The following is a 25402-nucleotide window of genomic DNA, read 5'->3' on the forward strand; positions in this document are numbered from 1 at the left end:
TAGAGCCCAGGCTCCACAATAAGAGAAGCCATGCAGTGAGAAGCCCGTGCACTGCAACAAAGAGTAGCCCCCGCTCGCTGCAACCAGAGAAAGCCCGTGCACAGCAACGAAGACCCAACGCAGACCCTCTTGCACTGCTGGTGGGAATGTAAATTGATACAGCCGCTATGGAGAACAGTATGGAGGTTCCTTAAAAAACTACAAATAGAACTACCATACGACCCAGCAATCCCACTACTGGGAATATACCCTGAGAAAACTATAATTCAGAAAGACTCATGTACCAAAATGTTCATTGCAGCTCTATTTACAATAGCCAGGACATGGAAGCAACCTAAGTGTCCATCAACAGATGAATGGATAAAGAAGATGTGGCACATATATACAATGGAATATTACTCAGCCATAAAAAGAAATGAAACTGAGTTATTTATAATGAGGTGGATGGACCTGGAGTCTGTCATACAGAGTGAAGTAAGTCAGAAGGAGAAAAACAAATACCGTATGCTAACACATATATATGGACTCTAAGGGAAAAAAATGTCATGAAGAGGTTAGTGGTAGGACGGGAATAAAACACAGACTCACTCGAGCATGGACTTGAGGATATGGGGAGGGGGAGGGGTGGGCTGTGACGAAGTGGGGGAATGGCAGGGACATATATACACTATCAAATGTAAATTAGATAGCTGGTGGGAAGCTGCTGCATAGCACAGGGAGATCACCTCTGTGCTGTGTGACCACCTGGGGGGGTGGGATAGGGAGGGTGGGAGAGAGGGTGATGCAAGAGGGAGGAGATGTGGGAGCATGTGTGTATGTATAACTGATTTAGTTTGTTGTAGAGGGAAAACTAACACACTATTGTAAAACAATTATACTCCAATAAAGATGTTAAAAAAAAAAAAAAAAAAAGAAAACAAATAAATAAATTTAATTGTAAAAAAATTATGTTAGATAATTCTTGTTTTATAATATTGATTATAGGCAAATGCAAATTTATCTTATTTAATATTTTCATTACAAGTAAGCAGAAATTTATGTAGGAGTTACTGTAGTGCTATGTTTAATTTTAATTTTAAAAATTTAGGAGTATATGTACTTCCAGAAAATTAAAACTCTCAACACTCTCTACTTACAACATTTATGGGATATTAAAAATCAAATTTAATCATGAGTATTTTTTATTCATATATATGCTAGTCTACAAAAATTATGATCTGAAATTAAAACTTAGCTTAAAAATTATAAGATTGTGTCCATATTCACTGTACTAAATCATGGAGGTGGAAATTACAATCATGCAAGAGAAACTAGGTCAGGTGATCTCAGTCAGAGTTTTCATGCTTGGAATATAATCATGCTTGTCTATCTGGATCTAGTCTTTTACCCTCAGAAAAATTTCTGCAACCTGATATTAATTCACGTAAATATCCATTTTGGTCATCTCCCTTAGAGTGTTCATAGTCCACTGGGAGAGACAGCAAAGAAAATGAATGATTATTCTTCCCAGTTGATTTCTCCTCATTAGATTCTAAATTTGTTAAAAACGGGTCATTCATGTCTTATTTTTATACCTTCCCTGTACTTAACACAATACATGTCATATAGGAAATGTCCATTAAGTATTCGTTCAACTGAACTTAGAAATGTTATAAATTCAGATGATGGGCTCTAAAATTTAGTCTGTGATAGTCATCGCAAACCCTCAAAACATAAGGACACATTTCCTCCAGCAGCATTTCAAAAAACAACTAAAAATTAGCCAGATAGAACAGTCTGTTCCAGGCAGAGGGAAACACAAGACCAAAAGGAAGGAAGAGCGTGAGAATATGGCACTTGCATAAAGTAGAATGGAATGCAAAATGGCTGGATGGGACAATGGGAGCATGTCATACATGAATAATGATAAAACTAGAAAGGCAAGCAGGGGGCCAGATGGAGAAGAGTAACAGATGAAAACTTTGACCTTTATCCTGAAAGAAGTAAGAATCATCATAGGATTTAAAGCAGGGACTAACACGATCACACTTACTTTTAGAGAAATATCACTCTGGTAGAAGACTAGAGGATAGACTGAAGGGTGGCAATGAGACCAGTTTGAGGGCAACTGTAAGAAATGGGGTCCTGGGCTTCCCTGGTGGCGCAGTGGTTGAGAATCCGCCTGCCAACGCAGGGGACACGGGTTCGAGCCCTGGTCTGGGAAGATCCCACAGGCCGTGGAGCAACTAAGCACATGCACCACACTACTGAGCCTGCACTCTAGAGCCCACGTGCCACAACTACTGAAGCCCATGTGCCTACAGCCTGTGGTCCACCGCAGGAGAAGCCACCGCAGTGAGAAGCCCGTGCACCACAAGGAAGAGTAGCCCCCGCTCGCCACAACTAGAAAAAACCAACACACAGCAACGAAGATCCAATGCAGCCAAAAAAAAAAAAAAGAAAGAAAGAAAGAAAGAAAGAAATGGGGTCCTGAACTAATTTAAGATAGTGAGAATGAAGAAAAGTTATATTAAAGAAGCATGTAGGGGCTTCCCTGGTGGCGCAGTGGTTGGGGGTCTGCCTGCCGATGCAGGGGACGCGGGTTTGTGCCCTGGTCCGGGAGGATCCCACATGCCATGGAGCGGCTGGGCCCGTGAGCCATGGCCGCTGGGCCTGCACGTCTGGAGCCTGTGCTCCGCAGTAGGAGAGGCCACAACAGTGAGATGCCAGCGTACCGCAAAAAAAAAAAAAAAGAAAAAGAAGCATGTAGGTTACAGAATTCCTAAAACTTGGTGTCTATATTTCATATAGCAGGGCAAAAAGAAGAGAAGGAAGTAGTAACAGTAGAAGTAGTAGTAGTAGTAGTAACAACAACTACAACATTTACTGAGCACATAATTCTATGTCAGACACTACTGTAAGCACTTCACACAGTATACATTCATTTAATCCTCACTAAAACTCTAAAAGTAGGTCCAAATATGCCTGTTTTATAAATGAGGAATGGGGACTGAAGTAGGCCTTGAAGACAGGATGAAGGAAAAAGAAAGAGGCCATATGAACTAAAGACAGAAAAATAAAAGGTATGGGAAAACTACAAACAAGGCTAGTTGAACTATAGCAGTCAGTTTGTGTAAGAGAATACTGGCTAGAAAATTTGACTGGGTCCAACTTATGAAAGGTCTTAAATATAAGTCCTTAATCTCAAGGCAGTAAGAAAGCCATCAAAGATTTAGAAAAAAGGGGTGATCTGAACATAAATTTAGTTGAGCACTTACCCCTGGCTAGGTACTAGGGCTACAGAGACAGGATCCCTGCCCATCTACCAAAATGTCTCACAGAGATCTAGAAATTAATGTGTCGTGTCCATAATTAAACTCATATTTCCCTTTAATCCCCTCTATTCTCCTTGATCCTTTTCCTCCATTCTCAATTCTAATCAATGCCACTATATCTACCCAGTTACCCAAGACTGCACAATGTTTAAGAGTACAGGCTCCAGAACCAGACTGCCTAGGATCTAATCCTTGCCTATTTTCCTTTTAAAAGTCTCAGCTCAAATACATCCTCCTCTGGATTTCCGTAATTTCCCAAACTGGATATGTGCCTCCTCTGAAATCCCACAATCCCTATCACATCTCTGATCAAACTCGACTACAGCTATTTGTATCTCTGTCTGTCTGCCCCACCAGACAAGAAACGCTTGGAAGTCAGGAACCATGTCAACCCATCTCTGGATCTGTGACACTGCCTAGTATAAGAGCAAGCAAACTGGAGGCTTCAGAATATGAACCCAGGCAGTGTGACTTCATGGCCACTATCTTTGGGTCACTAGATGGACAGCAATGTCATTAACTAAGATGGAGAATTCAAGAGAAGAATTAGATAGAAAGGGAGATAAATTAAAGGGCATTACGGGTTTAGTTTTAGACACAATTTCAAGGTGATTGTACGTCATATAGGTAAATGATCTAATCAGCAAGGATCTGTCTTATTGATCTCTATAGCTGTGATAACTAGTTAAGGGATAAACGCCTAATTAACCATATGAGCAAATTACTCCTGTGTTCAGAACATCTCATGGCTTTCATATTGCCTAGAGAATAGAGTCCAAACTCACAAGGTAAATCCAAACTTTCTAACTGTATCTTTTACTACTTTCCTGTACAAGCCTTCTAAGTTAGCTTCCTCATTTGTGCCTGCCTATCCCATATCTTTCTCTTCCTTCCCAAATGTCTTACGAACTAAGAAATAAGAACTGCTTTTCCTTTCATCTTCTGCTTTCAAGATCTACCACAAATCACTACTCCTTCAAGAAATTTTTCCAGATCACCCCAGTTAAATAATGATCTCACCATACTAACACTCCGAAAGACTTCATAATGCTCACAAGTTAATTCATGAGGTCCATGACAGATTCTTCCAGAATCAAAGAAACATTATGCTGTGCCCCACAGTTTTAGAGTTAAAGATCATTATAATTTTTAAACAGGCAAGCCATGAATATTCTAGCTCATTTATGTAGTCATCACATAACAATAAACAATGAAAGAGAACCAGTCCAAAAGAATTATTCTGTCACTCTTGGAAAAAAAAAAAAGAAAAAACCCCTACAGTCCTTTGTTTGACAATTTGGAGGCTGGTAAATGACTGAACTAGTGAATTACTTCCTTATATGTAAATAAAAGACTGACTTATGCAGATAATGTAGTTACAAGCTGCTGGCCCTAAGAGTATTCCTCTCATCTCAATCCTCTAATTATAAATAAATTGTTTTTAAAATGCCTCAAAGGCCCACATTTCAAACCCTAATCAAAGTCCCAGCTTATACCCACACCCCCATGGGAAAAAAAAAAGAAAAATTTTAAAAACAAAGCAAAACTCTTTACACATTCCACAAAAGAAGAAAATGAATTTTCAGGCTCACAGGCCAAAGCTATTTCAATGCTAACTTTGAACTAGTCGGAGAGAAAGGGCTCTGCTTATGTGAATTGAATATAGAAGAAGGGGGTTAAAAGAAGCTAAATAAGCTTCAATAAGTACAAATGATTGAGACTGGGGGGCCTGAAATAGCCTGAGGGATATAGGCCCACTGAAAACTCCACACCAAGAAACAAAACCATTTGTGTGAGAGCTGGGAAACATGAACAGTTAGCAGGAAGACCAGTTTCTACATAATCAGCATCCTAACTTTTAGGCAAAGGGATATGTAAAACATATACTTCATATGCATAAACACAGTCGGTCTACATTAGCATTTAGAACTCTAGATTTTTTTTTCAATTCATCCTTCCTCCCCTTCTCCCAGGAGTAATGCACTTTGACCAGCAGCTGGGAAGTCTCATTTTAAGTGATCAGCATTCCTCTGACATTCTAAGAAGTTGCACTATTTGTTTCCATAGAAACAGCTTTGTCAGCTAACACAAAATTCAGGCCAAGAATAGTGAAAAGAACTTACATTATGCAAATTGGAAAGTCCTTGTTTACTATCCTTAGTTCTTCTCTGATTTTTCACAGAACTCAGACTAACTTTCTTACTCTGTAAAACAGAAAAGAAACAATTAATCAAGTGTAAAAGTCTGTAGTGTCTTTTAGAGGGAGGGAATGGGAGAGAAAAGTTAATTCAATATGATATCCAATTCTGTTTTCAGATGACTAGGATTTCTCAGTATAAAGCAATAAAAACATACACACACCCATCTCTAATGAACATCAATTAAAATCAATATAAATTACCTGAAGTCAATGATAAGAAAGAGGTAAACATAACTGGTTTAAAAGCTTTTTAAAAAAGCACAACACCATTTTGTAGATTATTTTTAATGACTCTTTTTTAATCTCTACGTTAGGCTCAAACAAAAATGCAGTTCTTGGTTTTTTTTCTTTGTTTTAACTACAACTTATGGATCCATTTTAAACCTTATAAATAGTTTCATAAAGCCAAGAAAATGAGAAGTTTAGGATCCAAAAAGATTCAAAAAGAATATGACAGACAAGAACCACAGTTAATTCAGAGGGGGGAATGCTGATGCTACATTGAAGACCAAGATAGAGGATCCTGTCCTAATGGGAGATTACATTTTGATAGGGTAAAAGATAATAAAAAGCAAATACACAATAAGATGAATTCAGAGAAAGAATTATAAAGAAAGTAATACAGGGTTATACAATAGACAGTGATGTTTGGAAGGGGAGACATTAGATAAGATGGTCAGGGAAGGTCTATTTTAGGAGATGATAACTAAGCTGAGACTTGAATGATAAAAAAAAAAAAAAAAAAGTCAGTTGTGGGAAGATCCAGAAATAAAGGGTTCCAGATTGAGGGAACAGAAAGTACATTTTTACAAGGATGTCACCAGAATCTCAATTTCAATATATCCCAAACTGACCTCAACTTCTTCCCTACTATTGTTAATTATAGCACTATCTCCAAGATCTTCCTCAAGCCTTATTATCCAATCAGTTGCAAAGATCTGTTGATAACACAAGGTTTTTAGGATCCACTGAAAAAGTGGCAGAATAGCCACGCCAGAATATTCTGGGGTGGCTATTCCACTAAAAGATACTGTTCCACTAAAAGATACTGTTAAGAAAATGAAAAGGCAAGCTATATAAAGGGAGAAATATTTGCAAAATACTTATATTCACTATAAATACTCTTACAACTCAGTAAGTCAAATAATACAATTGTTTAAAAGAGGCAAGAAATATGACCACCAAAGATATACAAATGGCAAAAAATAAACATTTGGAAAGATATTCAACACCATTAATCATTAGGGGAAAATGCTAATTAAAACCACAATGAGATACCCACATAAGGATAGACAGAAATCTATGGAATAGAATTAAGAGACCAGAAATAAACTCTTAACATTTACAGGCAATTGGTTATCAACAAGGGTGACAAGACAATTAAATGGGAAAAAAACAGTCTCTTAAATGGTTCCAGGACAACTAGATATCCAGACATCCACATGCAAAAGAATTAGGTGGCACTCTTACCTCTCAACATATACAAAAATTAACTCAAAATGAATCAAAAACACACATGTAAGAATTCTATAAAACTCTTAGAAGAAAACATAGGCATAAATCTTCATGACCTTTGATTACGGAATGGTTTCTTAAGACAGGACATCAAAACCACAAGCAACAAAAGGAAAATAGATAAATTAGACACGATCAAAACTTAAAACCTTGTGCTTCAAAGGACACCATCAAGAAAGTGAAGAGGCAATGCACACAATGGGAGAAAATGTTTGCAAATCATTTATCTGATGGGGGACTTGTGTGTAGAATATGTAACAAATGCTTACAACTCTATAATAAAAAGACAAATAGTCTGATTTTAAAGTGGGAAGAGGACCTGAATAGACAGTTCTCCAAAGAAAATATACAAATGGCTTTATTAAATAGGTGCATAAAAAGACATTTAACATTATTAGCCATCAGAGAAAAGCAAATCAAAACCATGAGACACCACAACACCCACTAGGATGGCTAAAATCAAAAAGACAAGTGCTGATAAGCATATGGAGAAACTGAAACTCTCATACACTTCTGTTGGGAATGTCAAATGGTGCAGCCACACTGTAAAATAGTCTGGCAATTCCTCAAAAGGCTAAACACAGAGCAATTCCACTCCTAGGTATACAACCAAGAGAAATGAAATATATGTCCAAACAAAAACCTTCTACAAAAATGTTTACAGCAGCATTATTAATACAAAAAGTGGGAAAATAAAATCCAAATGTCCATCAACTGATAAATAAAATGTTGTATGTCCAAAATGAAATATTATTGGGCAATAAAAAGAAAGTACTGATACATGCTACAACATTGATGAACTTTAAAAACAGAACTGAAAGAAGCCAGTCATAAAGGACCACATACTGTATAATTCCAGTTATGAAATATCCAGAGTAGGCAAATCTTGAGAGACAGAAAGTAAATTAGTGATTGCCTAGAGTTGATGGGGTGGGGTGGGGTGATTATGGCTAAGTGGGGTACACGTTTCTTTTGAGGGGTGATGAAAAGACTCTAAAATTGATTGTGGTAATGGTCGCAGAGTTCTGAATATACTAAAAGTTACTGAATTGTACACTTGAAATGGATGAATTGTACACGGTATGTACAAAGCTGTTAAAAAACAATGAAATACCATTACAAACACAGTAAAATGGCTAAAATTTAAAAGACTGACAATACTAAGCTTTGGAGAGGATGTGGAGAAACTGAAACCCTAATACAGGTGAGAACATGAAATGGTAGTCAGTTTGACAGTTTCTTAAAAAGTTAAACATACACTTATGATATAACCCACTGATTCCATATGAGAAATACATATTTTTATTTGTAAAAAAAACCACAAAGGTTTATATGGAATATTCATAGAAGCATTATTAATAATGATAGCTTAAAATCGGACACTATCCAAATGTCCTTCAGCTGGTGAATGGATAAATTAAAAAAAACAGAATACTATTCAGTAATAAAAAAGAATGAACTACTGATATATGCAACAACATGGGTGGCCTCAAAAACATAATGCCAGACACAGTAGTACATACTGTATGATTTCCATTTGTAATGAAATTTCTAGGAAAGGCAAAATTAGTGATGTTAGAGAAAGCAGTTTGGTGGTTTCCTGGAGCTGGGGATGGGAGCAGAAACTAGCTACAAAAGGAGACAAGGGAATTTTTTTACGGGATGGAAGTGTAATGAAACTAGATTTCAGTGATATCTACACGATATAAATTTAATGAAACTCAAACTGTACCTGTAAAACGTGAATTTTATGGAATGTAAATTATACCTCGATAAAGTTGTTTTCAAAATTCATCAAACTGAACACTTAAAATTATTGAATTTTAATGTAAGTTACACCTATTGTGCTGATTTTAAATTACACATTTAAAATTACATCTTATTACATGTAAATTATATCTCAACAAAACCAATTTTAAAAGAAGACCAAGTCATATACTGACATCACATTTTAAAAAAACCTATTTACTCAATAAATGTTTAACTTAATGCAAAAATTTTAGTTTCCAACAACGAATGCCCCACACATCATCTTCACAGAGAAGAAATTCAGCTATATCTAAAACTAAGTAAATACAAGTCAAAACTCAAATAGAGTTGACCCTTGAACGACACGGGTATAGGGACGCCACCCCTCTGTGCAGCGGAAAATGTATAACCTACAGGCAGTTCTCCGTATAGGTGATTCCTCCATATCCGCAGTTCTGCATTCATGGATTCAACCAACCATGAATCCTGTAACACTATAGTATTTACTACTGTAAAAAATCCACCTGTATGTGGACCTGCACAGTTCAAACCCATGTTGTTCAAGCGTCAACTGTATTGGGGCTAGCATGAAAAGTACTAGCTCAGAAATTACTAGTGACAACAATTTAAGCAAAAATATATAAACTCACCAAAGATTTAATTGAAAAACTAGTTTTTTCAATTATTCCTTACGGAGAACTAAACAGTATATTTTTTAAATAAAAAATAATATATTTGAAGTAAACTGAATTCAATAGGTAACAATGTAAATTTTTTTAAGCTGCAAAACAGATTTATACAACTGACAAACCAAGCCCCTTAACTTAAGAAAAAGACCAAATGCAAATGTCCTGGGTTTATTTTTTAATGGAGCATTCTAACAAGTCCTATAATAATGGCAGTTCTAAAATTCTTAGTTTATGGTTTAGGTTTCAGATAAACGTACCTTTATTTATCATCCAGATAATTGCATTCCAAAGAAGCCACTGCTATCCTCATAGCTTTAAAACTATTGATATATTTAGAAGGTACTATGTCAGATAAATTTGTATAGAATGGAAGCAAAATTTCTTCATTTGAAAAAAATCCGCAAAGTAGAAATCAAATGAATAAATATTTCAAAGGGAAGTAGGGGTAACATATAACTTAAAGCCACATAAGTCATCTCTCACAGACAAAAAAAAAAGAATGGTATGATTCCTGCTCAATGTAACTGGATATCAATAAGGCAATGTCAATAGCTTAGACACATCTTTCTCAGATGAAAACTTTCAGAGACTTAGCAGCTTTGAACATAACCGGCAAAAGCTGTATATAAAACATATCTGGGGGCTTCCCTGGTGGCGCAGTGGTTGGGAGTCCGCCTGCCGATGCAGGGGACACAGGTTCGCGCCCCGGTCCGGGAAGATACCACGTGCCGCGGAGTGGCTGGGCCTGTGAGCCATGGCCGCTGAGCCTGCGCGTCCGGAGCCTGCGCTCCGCAGCGGGAGAGGCCACAAAGTGAGAGGCCCGCGTACTACAAAAAAAAAAAAAAACATATCTGCAACAGAAAGATTTAATTTTCAAGTTCCTATTCTCACCCTGTAATTTTAGGCCATATGATTGCCTTGAGACAAAAATAAAAATAAGACAACATGGAAAAAATAGCTGGAAAAATAATGCTGCATTTATCATTTGTGGAAAAAATAGCTGGAAAAATAATGCTGCATTTATCATTTGTTAAACATCTATATCCTAAAATATTCATTTACCAAAGTTTATCAAACACTTATTTATAAATATCACCTTGACTCTTCTTAAAACGTGTTTGTTTTTTTTTTTTTCGGTACGCGGGCCTCTCCCTGTTGTGGGCTCTCCCGTTGCGGAGCCCAGCCCCTCTCCCGGACTGGGGCACGAACCCGTGTCGCCTGCATCGGCAGGCGGACTCTCAACCACTGCGCCACCAGGGAAGCCCTTAAAACGTTTTTGGATTACAGTGGCTCTCCATCAAGGGTGATTTTGCCTTCCACCTGTCCCCACCAGGAGAATTCTGACAATATCTAGACATTTTTTATTGTCAGGACTAGGTTGAGGGGTGCTACTGGCATCTACTTAGCAGAGGCCAGAAATGTTGCTAAACATGCACAGGATAGCGTCCCCACCCCCAAAGAATTATCCAGTCCAAAATATGTCAGTAATGCCAAAGTTGAGAGACCCTGAGTTAAACCAAGCAATCACTAACCCAAAATTGAGGCATTCACTCATTCAATAATTTTCAATAAGCTTCACACACTTCCAAGACAAAACTTTAAACAGTCAAGCTCCCTTGCTAATAACCACTTAGATTATTTTCACTGACTGTAAGATAATTTTCACTGATTGTTAGATTATTTTCACTGATTGTGTTTCAACTCTTTTTCAAGTACAGTACTGTTGGTTTCCAAATAAACTGCGGCTGAGAGATGCTTAAATAACATCTAGTGTTTTTCAAAATGTTCAGGAAAGGATTTATTTCAAGAGTCATCTTGGCAGTGGATGGAAAGAGCAGAAGCTCATTTTTGTCATTCTTTTTAAGGTTCAAGGAATAAAAGTTCTGCTAACTTAAATGTTTAAACAATAAAACCTTTAATCTCATGAATTATTCTTACTTTTCAAATCATAAAGTAAGGTCCAGAAAAATTTAAGTCACTTGACAAAGTGGCAGAGATCAATAAATCTAGAAATTCAACAAGGTAACGCTCGCCAAGAGAATAGCAACAAAGTAAATGGAATAAAAACTATTGCCAAATAAATTGCCCTGTATTGCATACCAGAACCTGAGTGGGAAAGCAAATACAATTTCAATAACATATTCCAGCATATGATACATTCCCCCCCACCCCACACCGGCATCAAATGATTACCATCTGGCCAGAGACTAAACATACATATAAAATGATATTTACATTAAGAGCGGCCCAAACAAGACTAAAAAAGTGTTTAGACAAAACATTTAATGGTCAAGCTAGTATTATTTACTGATTCTGTGTCCTGAACATTGGGCTACCAAAGTTTATATAGTTAATCCTCAAACAGTTCTACAAGTTTAAGTACTACTGTTATCCCCAATGACAAAAGGGAAGACAGATTTAAAGAAGAAAAGTATTTTGCCCAGGGCTTCCCTGGTGGCGCAGTGGTTGAGAATCCGCCTGCGGATGCAGGAGACACGGGTTCGTGCCCTGGTCCGGGAGGATCCCGCATGCCGCGGAGCGGCTAGGCCCGTGAGCCATGGCCGCGGAGCCTGTGCGTCCGGAGCCTGTGCTCCGCAACGGGAGAGGCCACAACAGTGAGAGGCCCGCATACCGCAAAAAAAAAAAAAAAAAAGTATTTTGCCCAAAGAGCATTTCAACATAAATATTCAACAGCTGTTAACATGCACTTTTATGTATATGGTTTCAAGTCCTTTGTATCATATAATACTTACAACATCCTTATGTGGTATTTTACAGAGGACAAAAGTAGAACGATTATTTAAATGGTTTTGAGTAGCAGTGATGGTGACAGTGGTTAGTATTAATAGAAGTAAAAGTAGTAGCACTTCTTGCCAGGCAGGGTGCCAAAAATTTCACATATATTATTCACATTCAATCCTTCCAACTCCTCAAAGCTATCCTCAAGTTTACAGATGTGGAAAACTAGTATGAAGAGGTTTAAGTTGCTTCCCAAGGTCATAAATCTAAATGACAGAGCCAATACTCATACCAAGTCTGTATGACTTCAGAATAGAAGCTCTTCACTCCTGCCATTACTTTTATCTAGTCTTATCCAATACGAAAGGAAAGAAAGAAAACTTCTATTGATTATTTTCAGTTTAGCGTTTTGAACCTTCCTTCACTTTGTCCATAGAGAGTCTTTCTTCTAACCAATGAACTTCTATGAAAAACACACTTGCAGATCCAGATACCTAATAGCCTCCTCTTGCTTTTTTATGCCTAAAACTTAGCTTTGGCCATAATTATTCCCAGGGATCGATGGGACTACATAATGAACAATCATTCACCATGTTCCTTTACAAATCTGGATAGTACCCTGTTATAGTAGTACCTTGCAATATTAAGAACTTTTGGAGAGGACTTCCCTGGTGGCGCAGTGGCTAAGAATCCACCTGCCAATGCAGGGGGCTTCGATCCCTGGTCTGGGAAGAACCCACATGCTGCGGAGCAACTAAGCCAGTGCGCCACAACTACTGCAGCCCACGCATCTAGAGCCCGTGCTCTGCAACAAGAGAAGCCACAGCAATGAGAAGCCCATGCACCGCAACGAAGAGTAGCTCCCACTCCCCGCAACTAGAGAGAGCCCATGCGCAGCAACGAAGACCCAACGCAGCCAAAAATAAATATAAATAAAATAAATAAATTTTTTTTAAAAACTGTTGGAGGAACAAGATATCATTTTGTTAACCAGATGATAATAAGCTCCCTATATATTATGGAATATTCTGCAGTGAAAAGTATTGGGTTTTTTTTTTTCAATTCAGTGGGAAAATTCTCCATTTGCTTATATCAAACACAGAATTGAAGATATGGTGGTCTTTGGAGATATTCAAGACCACACACTCATAGTAGGAATTGGTTAAAAGCCAAACAGTATCAAAGATATCAAATGGTTGGTTACTTGAACTGCCCCATTATCACCTTCAACAACTTGGTAATGAAAGATTAAATGCATCCAAAAGGTTAAGTAAAGCTTCTGAAAAAGGCACGAAGACTAAAGGTAATTTACAACATTTTCAAACTGACTAGAAACGGATTTTTAAACTTGGATAAAATTACTTGCAATATGGCTTTTCAGTAATATTGCTACCAATCAACAATATATATGGCCTAGTTGGAGAACAAGAACAGTCTCTGATAAGGAACAGAGCCAGTGTAAGAGATAGAAGATAAAGCCAGAACTGACTCTAAATGCAAGCTAAATTGTTTGAATTTTCCCCTGCAAGCAATGGGAGACTATGGGTTTCTGAGTTTTAAAACAATCAAAAAAAGGTTTTTTGAAAGTTAAATCTTCTCTACACTGTAACCAGAGTTGATTAGGGGAAATGTAAGTAGAGAAGCCAATAGAGACAATGTTTTAATACTTGGGAGGATAAAGGAAATAGGAGAAGAAAGGAAAAGGGATAATTTCAAACAATGTTGATAACAAAGGATGATTTGACAGGCTTTGGAGACCAGGAACCAAATACAATTCTAAAATACTGAGCATGACAATTGAACCTGGCAGAAATTATGGGACCTTAAAATATGAAAATTCAGAGAATAAAGTTTCCCTCCCTGGAAGTGAGAGAAAGAGGAGGGGGAGGATTAGAAAGACGATAAATTCCATTTTAGAAGTATTGCATTTAAAGCTGGAATTCTGTCAGGCTGTTAACTGCCAGACAGGGAACCAAAGGCAGAAATGAAAGTTTATAAGTGATTTCATATTCACATCTTGCATTTGTAAAGCTTTTCAGTTTCCACAGTAATCCAAGCACATTATCTCATTTGATCTCCACAGGTGCCCTGAAAGGTAAGCAGGTCAGATATCCCCATTTTCCAGAAGATATGCAAGCACTGCAAGTTAAGTCAGAGCTAGAAGTACTAGAATAGGAACTAAAATCCAGATGAGTAAAACTTTATGTGGATCCATAGTGCTAAGTTAGCTATATTTCTGTAAGACAATACCATACTCACTACAGGCTTCCTTTCAAAAATCACATGATTACATCATTCTTTTACCTTTACTATATGATTATAGAAAATTCATCTTTTCTCCTCAACTGAGTGCTTCATAAAATGAAGTTTAATCTGGTAATTAATTTCACTGTTACATGTGTTAAGAGACTACAAAGTTACTATAGTGCCAGATTGCGGCAGCATAACATCTATTGCTCAGTTTCTAAATACTCAGTCAAGCAGTAGAAGTAGTCAAGTGGAGAAATAGTAGAAAATGCAAGTGAATTTTCCAACCTATTTGAAAAGTGAAACTAAGCTACCAACATCCCAACTTCTCCATAACATTTTTAAAATGTTATTCTCTACTCTGGATTGTTCCAATTTCAGTATGTCCTGCCATAGTGAGCCAAATGTCCTGTCTTGACAACTGTTTTGATAATAAAATATTAATGTATAGCTTGAAAAATGAATACCATAAAAATACAATAGGCCAGATCCTGTTAGATAAATTAGCTATCCCCTTGAGGTCAAATTTAAGTACTGAAAATTATAACCTTAATACCCCTAAATATGTTAATAACTAATTATACCAACTCCCATCAATTCTCCTTCCATAATATCTCACATATACCTCCTTCAGCTTCTCTCTTCTCATACTACTACCTTAAATCATATACACATTATTTCTTTCATGGGTTTTTCTATGAACTTCTTGATAGTCACCCCAACTCAGTGTCTCTAACTGACAATCACTTTACATTTTACAGAGTACTGCCAGATTAACTTTCCTGAAGCACACGTACAATCATGACAGTATCCCTTTTCAGAAGTTCCTGTTGCCTTTCCCTTATCTTAAGCTACTGTTTACCAAGGATTTACTAGGTGCCATTCATTCACTGAGCTAAGCACCTCCTATGAAATATCTCATTTAACCCTCACAACCATCTCCTTGCTCAATTTTGTAATTTAGCAAAGATAAGCAACTTGTCCATTGTCAAAAGCTAAATGGCATAGCTGGGCATCAAACTGAAGTCTGTTTGACTCCAGCACTTAACAACTACTCTGTAGAACACATTTCAAATTTCTTAGCCTGGAATATGGCTCTCCTTGACTTAGTCCAGAATACTTTTCCCACTTTATTTCTCCCTCCTCTATCTTCCATATCAAACTAAAGGTGACCCTTGAACAACACGGCTTTGAATTGCACAGATCCACTTATATGCAGATTTTTTTCAGCAGTAAATGCTACAGTATAACACGATCTGAGGTTGGTTGAATCCACAGATACGGAGGGCAGGCTATAAATTATAGTCAGATCTTTGACTGGGCAGAGGGGTTGCCCCTAAGCCCCAAGTTGTTCAAAGGTCAGCTGTACTTGCCATTTCCAGTACAAGCCCTGCAATTTCTTTCCTCCGCAACTTTGACTTATTCTTTCTCATACCTGGGGAAAAAGTCCTTTTTGTTCAATTCTTTATCTGTTAAATTTTTCCTCTTCCATTAAATGTCTTATGAAATCTTCCTTAATTCTGCCTGTTCCCATCCACAACCAACCCTACCCTTCTAGGGTACTTAATCTATGCCTCTGCTGTAGCATTTATTTATACATTTCCCTCTCCCCATAAGTTATATTTCACTTTTTAGTTAAGTCACTAATATATCCCCATACTCTCTGGTAGATGATTCAATTTACTTTTTAGTGTACCTACTCAAGCAAATCCGGTACCCTATTGTTTGCTTTCTTTTTTTTTAGTGACATCCTTTCTGGAGCCCTCCATTCTCCAGTTCTAAACTGGCTGTTTTCTTTCTGCCCAGATCCACTCACCATCCTTCTCCATCAGCTCCACATCCAAAAAGGCTGACCTCTACAGACTGTATTACCCATGTTCTCTTGTCCTCTGGCTTCCCATGGGTTCAGCCAGGGGGGGAGTACCCATTGGAAAGGAGGAGAGAGTGGTTGGGTTCTTCATCCCCCTCACTTCCTCCTGTAGTTTGGTAGGTGGTATGTTCTTCTAAGGCCACAGTTTTCATCCAGTGGCCCCTCTCCTACAGCAGTAGCTCTTGTAAATGCCAATAACTACTTCCACCTTTGCCCTTTTAGGCCCAGGATTAGCTGGCTGCCTGCTATTGCTAACCCTGGGTGCTTCACCATCCTTGTTAGCTCCCTTAACCCAACCCACACCTTTGTAAATGGTCCATTGATTAAACTGTCTTCCATTACTCAGGCTGATTTTGCCATCTGTTTTCTGCATGGAATCTGACAAAAACACGCTCCAGTCTGAATTTATTCTCTAAGTCATCTTCATTTGTTCATCCTTACCCTGATAAATTCTCCTCACCTCTTTCCTCTTTATCTACTCCCTTCTTTTTGAGAGACCTTCAACAGCTTCCTCAGAAAGGGTACATGAGGTAAATTTGTTAAGACCATGATTTACTTGGTACTAGAGCAGATCACATCCTCTTTGAGTTATTCTTTTGCATCCTTGCCCCCTACCTTAATTCCTCACAGCTGCTCATGACTTCTGGCTCTGCCTTTTTGTTGTTCTCTGCAAGGAAACATTTATAGTGAGAATAGCCCTTTTCTTCCAATTAAAGTAGGAAGAAAAAAAAAGTAGCATAAATATGTAAAAATGTTCACTTTGGTGTATGGTTTTTGTGTGTCTGTGTGAGTGACCAATCATGTCCAGTGTTGGAAACAATATAGGAAAAGAGACATTATGTACTATTGACTCTTACATAAACCAGTACAATGTTATACAGGACAATTTTGCAACTATATACCAAAAATTTTAAATAAACCTTCACTATCAATTCCTTTTCTAGAAATTTATCCTATAAAGTATGTTTGGAAAAATTGGGGTATGTTACTCTACTTTTTCAACTGTAAATTTTAAAAACTCTAAATACAGACCAAGTATTTCCAATGAAAGTTTATCATTCTAATTGAGATGTGCCATCAGTATAAAATACACACCAGATTTTGAAGACTCAGTGTGGGGGAAAAAAAATGAATGTAAAACATCTCATTATTTTTTGTATTTAATACATGTAGAGATGATAATTTTTTTAGACATTGTGTTAAGTAGAATATACTATTAAGGGAGTCCCCTGGTGGTCTAATGGTTAGGTTTTCAGGCTTCCACTGCTATGGCCTGGGCTCAATCCCTGGTCAGGAAACTGAGATCCTGCAAGCCACGTGGCGCAGCTAAAAAAAAAAAAAAGAAAAGAAAAGAAAAGAAAAGAAAAGGAATGTCATCCATTTCTTTCAAAATTTTTTAATGTGGTTACTAGAGCATGAAGCCCTATATCAACTAACATGGAACAAAGGCAAGTGAATAAATTAGGTTTCCAAATGGTGTTTATATATCATCGTATTTTTATAAATGCATATAAAAATACATTTATAAAGTTATTAACAAAAAATCTGGAAGAATATATGCAATACTATTTTCACTTACTATCTCTGAAAAGTAAGGATAACAGACCTCTCAGGTCTGTCTTCTGTACAATTTGGATATCTTACAAAATATTGACCAAAAAAAGTGTTACTTTCATAATTTGGGAGAAAAAACACACAGATAATACTTTTTTGAAAGAAAAAAAACATAGAAACTTTTAAAATTACAACTACCTTCTTAAAGTACATAAAAATTAGCAGAAGCAACAAAGCCCTTTCAAGAGTTCTAGAACCATCAGGCAAAGAAAAGGAATCAAAATATTATCCCCAAGGCCCTAAACAATTTTATAAACAATGCAACAATAAATAAGAATTTCTAAATAAAGCACTTAAACAATCCTTAGGATCATGACTCTTTGGAAGTCAAGATTTCCTCTGCCACACAAAATTGCATATATTACATCTTTCATTTAAAAATGAGAGGAAACCAGTTTACCAATGGAATAAGAACATTCGTTTTAAGAAAAATTCCAAAAGGGACCACTAATATTTTACAATATAGTAAGTCAAGTTCATCTTTCATCATATTAATAATGCATAATCACAAACTCAAAGAATCCTAATTACCAAACTCACATGGCTATTGTTTTTCCTTCTAGATGCCTATTTCTATGCCCATTTTATATAGATGTTCTCCTTCCCCTTTAATCTTAGGTGTCAATCCTTTAGTCAGTTACTTTCCCTGAAACACATGTGTCACAAGTTGCAGGTCTCTAAAAATACATTGTAAGAGATACTAAATTTTGACCTCAAGTGATGTAGAGCTTACTAGAGAACAAAAAAATATACTCCAAACGTCAGCAAATTAGTAGACAATTACCTCTACCTAGGTGGCTTACTGGTATACAATTCAACAACTGGCCATTAAAAAAAAAAATTAATTTGCCTTGTCATTGAAGGAATAACCATTTCAGTTATTAGAACAAGAACATTAAGCAAAATTAATAATCAATAGAGAATATTTTCAGAACGAGAAGTAGAGTTGTATCATCAAAACAGGAAAGGAGAATTTGAGAATGAAGAAGATTGATGAGGATAAAAATGTCACCAAGTTTAGAATCCACTGAACTTTTAGTACTATAGAATTGTTGACTGATGTCTGGGTATGAGTAATGATCTGATTTTGACCAGACAGTCTTAGAAGGCAGGAAAACATAAAGGGGATACTATGCAACAAGAAATAAGAACAAAAGGTCAATCTTAAAAATTACTGTACAGAAATACTATAGTTATGAAGTGTTACTAAACTACACATTCGTGCAACAATGTAAGTACCCATTTGGTACAAAAACATGGGATAGTCATTGGCAAGAAAAAGACTGCTAAGGCAGAGTCTTTATCCTTAAGGAACTTAAATTCTAGTATGGAAAACAGGTAAGTATACAAGCAAACAAACAAAACCCCTATAGAACTGTAATGGTATTTGGTAAGTGATATACTACAACTGCAGAAAATGCTATAGGAATTACCTGTAGAGGAAGAGCATTCTAAGAAAACTTGTATAAATGGGAAAGAATATAAGACCCAAGACAAATATGAAAGACTTCCATTACACAAAAGGAAAAAAAAGTAAACAAAACACTAATGCAAACACACTGACATGAGTAAAATTAAACAAATGCTTTCTAAACATAAAATTTTAAATCTCCCTAATGAAACTCAAACTCTACAAACTGTTACTTTTTAAGTCTATTTTAAACATGTGTAGTAAAAATGACCTAGTAAAAATTACCCTAGAGTAATGCTTGAGTCAATAAGAGAAACTGAAAAAGCTGAGTAGAACTTGATCTCACTACATACATAAGCTGTTTATAAATAAAGCAACAAGTTGTTTTCCCCCATTGATTTTCACTATTATTTTAGAGATGAAAAAAGCTCTACCTCAACACACAATTATAAGTATTAATCACTGACTCAGTCTATGACAACCAATTCACACAATTCCTATAAAACTGCTTAATCAAATTATTGATAATCATACAATCTATTCAAAATAAATTTATTAAAACATAATCCAAAAAAAAATAATGCAGTTCATTGCTATTCCATGTAAACATCATAAACCAGTTTTGCATTCTTCCTATCTCTTATCTACGGATAAGCATTTATGAAGTGCTTAATATACACCAAGTAGTATGAAAATCATTCTTTTTTTTCTTAATTTTTATTTTATTTCTTTTTTATACAGCAGGTTCTTATTAGCTACCCATCTTATACATATTACTGTATATATGTCAATTCTAACCTCCCAATTCATCACAGCAGCACCATGATCCCACACCACTTTCCCCCCTTGGTGTCCATATGTTTGTTCTCTACATCTCTGTCTCTATTTCTGCCCTGCAAACCAGTTCATCCGTACCAGTTTTCTAGATTCCATATATATGCGTTAATATACGATATCTGTTTTTCTCTTTCTGACTTACTTCACTCTGTATGACAGTCCCTATATCCATCCACATCTCTATAAATGACCCAATTTTGTTCATTTTTATGGCTGAGTAATATTCCACTCTATACATGTACCACATCTTCTTTATCCATTCGTCTGTTGATGGGCATTTAGGTTGCTTCCATGACCTGGCTATTGTAAATAGTGCTGCAATGAACACTGGTGTGCATGTGTCTTTTTGAATTATGGTTTTCTCTGGGTATATGCCCACTAGTGGGATTGCTGGGTCATATGGTAATTCTATTTTTAGTTTTTTAAGGAACCACCATACTGTTCTCCAGATTGGCTGTATCAATTTACATTCCCATCAACAATGCAATAGGGTTCCCTTTTCTTCCCACCCTCTGTAGCATTTGTTGTTAGTAGATTTTCTGATGATGCCCATTCTAACTGGTGTGAGGTGATACCTCATTGTAGTTTTGATTTGCATTTCTCTAGTAATTAGTGATGTTGAGCAGCTTTTCATGTGCTTCTTGGCCATCTGTATGTCTTCTTTGGAGAAATGTCTATTTAGGTTTTCTGCCCATTTTTGGATTGGGTTGTTTTTTTAATATTGAGCTGCATGAGTTGTTTATATATTTTGGAGATTAATCCTTTGTCTGTTGATTCGTTTGCAAATATTTTCTCCTATTCTGAGGGTTGTCTTTTCATTTTTCTTTATGGTATCCTTTGCTGTGCAAAAGCTTTCAAGTTTCATTAGGTCCCATTTGTTTATTTTTGTCATCACTCTAGAAACTGGATCAAAAAAGATCTTGCTGTGATTTATGTCACAGTGTTCTTCCTATGTTTTCCTCTAAGAGTTTTATAGGGTCCAGTCTTACATTAAGATTTCTAATCCATTTTATTTTTGTATATGGTGTTAGAGAGTGTTCTAATTTCATTCTTTTACCTGTAGCTGTCCAGTTTTCCCAGCACCACTTATTGAAGAGACCGTCTTTTCTCCACTGAACATTCTTGCCTCCTTTATCATAGATTAGTTGACCATAGGTACATGGGTTTGTCTCTGGGCTTTCCATCCTGTTCCATTGACCTATATTTCTGTTTTTGTGCCAGTACCATACTGTCTTGATTACTGTAGCTTTGTAGTATAGTCTGAAGTCCGGGAGCCTGATTCCTCCAACTCCATTTTCTTCCCTCAAGACTGCTTTGGCTATTCAGTGTCTTTTGAGTCTTCAAATGAATTTTAAGAATTTTTGCTCTAGTTCTGTAAAAAAAAATGCCACTGGTAATTTGATAAGGATTGCACTGAATCTGTAGATTGCTCTCGGTAGTGTAGTCATTTTCACAAAATTCACTCTTCCAATCCAAGAACATGATTTATCTCTCCATCTGTTTGTATCACCTTTAATTTCTTTCATCAGTGTCTTATACTTTTCTGCATACAGGTCTTTCGTCTTCCTAGTTAGGTTTATTCCTAGGTATTTTACTCTTTCTGTTGTAGTGGTAAATGGGAGTGTTTCCTTAATTTCTCTTTCAGATTTTTCATCATACAAGAGATTTCTGAGCATTAACTTAGTATCCTGCAACTTTACAAAATTCATTGATTACCTCTAGTAGTTTTCTGGTGGCATCTTTAGGATTCTCTATCTATAGTATCATGTCATCTGAAAACAGTGACAGTTTTACTTCTTCTTTTCCAATTTGTATTCCTTTTATTTCTTTTTCTTCTCTGATTGCTGTGGCTGGGACTTCCAAAACTACGTTCAATTAACAGTGGCGAGAGTAGACATCCTTGTCTTGTTCCTGATCTTAGAGGAAATGCTTTCAGTTTTTCACCATTGAGAATGATGTCTGCTGTGGGTTTGTCGTATATGGCCTTTATTATGTTGAGGTAGGATCCCTCTATGCCAACTTTTTGGAGAGTTTGTATCATAAATGGGTGTTGAATTTTGTCAAAACCTTTTTCTGCATCCATTGAGATGATCATATAGTTTTTTTTCTTCAATTTGTTAATATGGTGTATCACATTGACTGATTTGTGTATATTGAAGAATCCTTGCATCCCTGGGATAAATCCTACTTGATCGTGGTGTATGATCCTTCTAATGTGTTGTTGGATTCTGTTTGCTAGTATTTTGTTAAGGATTTTTGCATCTGTTTTCATCAGTTATATTGGTCTGTAACTTTGTTTTTTTGTAGTATCTTTGTCTGGTTTTGGTATCAGGGTGATGGTGGCCTCATAGAATGAGTTTGGGAGTGTTCCTTCCTCTGCAATTTTTTGGAACAGTTTGAGAAGGATGGCTGTTAGCTCTTCTCTAAATGTTTGATAGAATTCACCTGTGAAGCCATCTGGTCCTGGACTTTTGTTTGTTGGAAGATTTGTAATCACAATTTCAATATCATTACTTGTGATTGGTCTGTTCATATTTTCTATATCTTCCTGGTTCAGTCTTGGAAGTTTACACCTTTCTAAGAAGTTGTCCGTTTTTTCCAGATTGTCCATTTTATTGGCCTAGAGTTGCTTGTAGTAGTCTCTTAGGATGCTTTGTATTACTGTGCTGTCTGTTGTAACTTCTCCTTTTTCATTTCTAATTTTACTGATTTGAGTCCTCTCCCTCTTTTTCTTTAAATTTTTTTTTTTTTTTTTGCGGTACACGGGCCTCTCACTGTTGTGGCCTCTCCCGTTGCAGAGCACAGCCTCCGGACGCACAGGCTCAGTGGCCATGGCTCACGGGCCCAGCCGCTCCGTGGCATGTGGGATCTTCCTGGACCGGGGCACGAACCCGTGTCCCCTGCATCAGCAGGCAGACTCTCAACCACTGCGCTACCAGGGAAGCCCTTCCTCTTTTTCTTGATGAGTCTGGCTAAATACTTATCAATTTTGTTTATATTCTCAAAGAACCAGCTTTTAGTTTTACTGATGTTTGCTATTGATTTATTTGTTTCTATTTCATTTACTTCTGCTCTGATCTTTATGATTTCTTTCCTTCTACTAACTTTGGGTTTTGTTCTTCTTTCCCTAGTTCCTTTAGGTGTAAGTTTAGATTGTTTATTTGACATTTTTCTTGTTAACTTGAGGTAGGTTTGTATTGCTATAAACTTCCCTCTTAGAACTGTTTTTGCTGCATTCCATAGGTTTTGTATCATTGTGTTTTCGTTGTCATTTGTCTCTAGGTATTATTTTATTTCCTCTTTGATTTCTTCAGTGTTCTCTTGGTTATTTAGTAACGTATTGTTTAGCCTCCATGTGTTTGTATTTTCTTTACAGATTTTTTTCCTGTAATTGATATCTAGTCTCATAGTGTGGTTGGAAAAGATACTTGATACAATTTCAATTTTCTTAAATTTACTGAGGCTTGATTTGTGACCCAAGATAAAATCTACCCTGGAAAATGTTCCACTTGAGAAGAAAGTGTAATCTGCTGTTTTGGATGGAATGTCCTATTAATACCAATGAAATCTATCTGGTCTATAGTGTCATTTAAAGCTTGTGTTTCCTTATTAATTTTGTTTCAATGATCTGTCCATTGGTGTAAGTGAGATGTTAAACTCCCCCACTATTATTGTGTTACTGTTGATTTCCTCTTTTATAGCTGTTAGCAAGTTGCCTTATGTATTGAGGTGCTCCTATGTTGGGTGCACATATATTTATAATTGTTATATCTTCTTCTTGGATGGATCCCTTGATCATTATGTAGTGTCCTTCCTTGTCTCCTGTAACATTCTTTATTTTAAAGTCTATTTTATCTGATATGAGTATTGCTACTCCAGCTTTCTTTTGATTTCCATTTGTATGGAATATCTTTTTCCATCCTCTGACTTTCAGTCTGTATGTGTCCCTAGGTCTGAAGTGGGTCTCTAGTAGACAGCATATAGATGGGTCTTGTTTTTGTATCCATTCAGCAAGCCTGTGTCTTTTGGTTGGAGCATTTAATCCATTCACGTTTAAGGTAATTATGGATATGTATGTTCCTATTACCATTTTCTTAATTGTTATGGGTTTGTTTTTGTGGGTCTTTTTCTTCTCTTGTGTTTCCTCCTTAGAGAAGTTCCTTTAGCATTTGTTGTAGAGCTGGTTTGGTGTTGCTGAATTCTTTTAGCTTTTGCTTGTCTGTAAAACTTTTGATTTCTCCGTCAAATCTGAATGAAATCCTTGCCGGGTAGAGTAATCTTGGTTGTAGGTTCTTCCCTTTCATCACTTTAAATATATCATGCCACTCCCTTCTGGCTTGTAGAGTTTCTGGTGAGAAATCAGCTGTTAACCTTATGGGAGTTCCCTTGTATGTTATTTTTCATTTTGCCCTTGTTGCTGTCAATAATTTTTCTTTGTCTTTAATTTTTGTCAATTTGATTACTATGCGTCTCAGCATGTTTCTCCTTGCGTTTATCCTCCCTGTACTCTCTGCGCTTCCTGGACTTGGGTGGCTATTTCCTTTCCCATGTTACGGAAGTTTTTGACTATAATCTCTTCACATATTTTCTTTAGTCCTTTCTCTCTCTCTTCTCCTTCTGGGACCCCTATAATGCGAATGTTGTTAGGTTTAATGTTGTCCCAGAGGTCTCTTAGGCTGTCTTCATTTCTTTTCATTTTTTTCTTTATTCTGTTCTGTGGCAGTGAATTCCACCACTCTGTCTTCCAGGTCTCTTATCCGTTCTTCTGCCTCAGTTATTCTGCTATTGATTCCTTCTAGTGTATTTTTCACTTCAGTTACTGTATTGTTCATCTCTGTTTGTCTGTTCTTTAATTCCTCTAGTCTTTGCTAAACATTTCTTGCATCTTCTCGATCTTTGCCTCCATTCTTTTTCCAAGGTCCTGGATCACCTCCACTAACATTATCCTGAATTCTTTTTCTGAAAGGTTGCCTATCTCCACTTCATTTAGTTGTTTTTCTGGGGTTTCATCTTGTTCCTTCATCTGGTACATAGCCCTCTGCTTTTCATCTTGTCTATCTTTCTGTGAATGTGGTTTTTGTTCCACAGGCTGCAGGATTGTAGCTCTTCTTGCTTCTGCTGTCTGCCCTCTCGCTAATCATTCTTGATACATCATCTCAATTAATCTTCAAAATAAAGACTCTGAAGGGGATCAGAATATTCCACCCCAAAATGTGA

The 25402-nt window shown here is 36.7% G+C and overlaps 1 protein-coding gene across 3 annotated transcripts in view; it reads right to left on the minus strand.

Moving 5' to 3' along the window:
- PALS1 (protein associated with LIN7 1, MAGUK p55 family member) overlaps positions 1–25402 on the minus strand; it is a 107458-nt gene that overhangs the window by 70766 nt on the left and 11290 nt on the right. For 2 of the 3 annotated variants that reach the window (XM_059058399.2, XM_059058400.2), the window contains exon 2: positions 5438–5518. The exons of the other annotated variant lie outside the window; for it this stretch is intronic. The gene's annotated coding sequence lies outside the window, so the exon portion shown is untranslated. The remainder of the gene's footprint in view (positions 1–5437; positions 5519–25402) is intronic. 3 annotated transcript variants of the gene reach the window in all.

The sequence above is a fragment of the Kogia breviceps genome, chromosome 3 (genome assembly GCF_026419965.1).
Source record: "Kogia breviceps isolate mKogBre1 chromosome 3, mKogBre1 haplotype 1, whole genome shotgun sequence".
Lineage (NCBI taxonomy): Eukaryota > Metazoa > Chordata > Mammalia > Artiodactyla > Physeteridae > Kogia > Kogia breviceps.